The sequence below is a fragment of the Pan troglodytes genome, chromosome 2, assembly GCF_028858775.2.
Source record: "Pan troglodytes isolate AG18354 chromosome 2, NHGRI_mPanTro3-v2.0_pri, whole genome shotgun sequence".
In the NCBI taxonomy this organism is placed as follows: Eukaryota; Metazoa; Chordata; class Mammalia; order Primates; family Hominidae; genus Pan; species Pan troglodytes.
In genome coordinates, this window is record NC_086015.1 from 106,478,726 (window position 1) to 106,480,357 (window position 1,632).

At 30.3% G+C, this 1,632-nt stretch overlaps 1 non-coding gene across 1 annotated transcript; it reads left to right on the plus strand.

Moving 5' to 3' along the window:
* Positions 1–910: 910 nt before the first annotated feature.
* On the plus strand, positions 911–1,075 carry LOC112208881 (U1 spliceosomal RNA). Its single transcript, XR_002943430.1, has one exon. It is a non-coding gene; the product is annotated as a U1 spliceosomal RNA (small nuclear RNA).
* The last annotated feature ends 557 nt before the right edge of the window (positions 1,076–1,632 follow it).

Sequence of the window (1,632 nt, forward strand, 5' to 3'; positions counted from 1 at the left end):
CACAAAAACCCACTTACAGGGTGATTAATGGTGGTTACCTCACTTCTCAAATCTTCCACAAGTTTCTCTTTAGGCCAACTCTAATCAAGAACCCAACAAAAAAGGGATTCTAGGCAATGTAGTTCCCTACTTAACCAAGTGGCCAATAGAAAAAATATAGTCTATATGAGTAACAGCTAGATGATAATGATTTTCGGAATAAGAGAAACAATCTAGAGACACAGAGGCCTGATGAATGCTGTATGCATCACTTTTATTAATTTTCTAATAAAGCAAACCCTTATTTCTATGCATCATTTAATGAAAACTGTTAGGTTTTAGTTTGGCTTTTAAGAGAAGTGGATTAAGCATTAAGCATTTGAATAAATCACATACGAATTTTTAAAAATAAAGTTATTAACATCATCATAAGCACAGATGATAAAAGGGAAATATCTACTTGCATTTCTGACTTTTTAAATGAACACTGAAAAGTAGAAGAACAATTTAAGACTTAAGAAATGATGGTTAAGAGGGTTAGCAGTTCAGACTTCTGGATATATTTTATGGAAGCTAACATGGTCCTGAATTAATTTTCTTCAGAATCTGAGGGCCACATAGTGTTTGCCTTCCTCTGGACAATTTCTTTTTTGTTTTGGGCCATGAAATAATTCATAGATTCACACTATTGCAAAAAATTCTTATGCATAGTGGAAATAATTGTTATGTGGCTTATGCAATTAGGAACTTTAGAAAGAGTGAAGTCATGCTGATATAAGAGGATAAGTATTTATTTGATATTAGGTTCAATTGATAGTCTATCTTCTTTCAATTTTTAAATTTTCTTTTTCTTTTTTTTCTTTCTTATTTGGCTATTGTTTCTAGGTTCTATAATGACTTAGGCAAGTTTTTAATTAAAATATTGATTATTACACTTATCTGGAAGGGGAGATACCATAATCATTAAGGTGGTTTTTCCAGGGTGAGGCTAATCCATTGAACTCTGGGTGTGCTGACCCCTGTGATTTCCCCAAATGTGGGAAACTCCACTGCACAATTGGTGTTGGTGGAGGACTGTGTTCCTACTCTGCCTTGGTTTTATTTTTTCAATATTAAAATGAAATTTAGAACATAAAAAATAAAAATATTGATTATTATAAATGGGATATGAGACCTTTAAAACATCACTTTTGTGCTTACATAGCTATATTAAACAATAAGTTGTGTAAGAAACCAGCCCATGCAAAAAAGAATAGACAACTACCTCATAAAATTAAGGTTTTTATTTAGGCAAGAAGAAACTGTACCGTTTGGATTTTATCTAATATTGATGAAAATATCACTGAAAAATCTCAATACCATTAAGTTTTAACTTATTTGATCAATTGAACGTGAACCAAAAACAAACAAGAAAATCAATAAAATATCATGGGAAATAACTTAGTATGCAATTTAAAATTTACATTGTTAATGTAATGGTAGCAGTATCAGATCATCACTTGATTTTTTTTCTAATTTCAAAGAGTATGAAAATAAAATCATTGTAATTTATAGAGCTCATGAATATTTCGCAAATCAGATGTTGATTATTATGAGAATGAGCAAGAAAAGAAGATTTGCTCTTATTTACAATTTTTGATGAAATAAAATTAT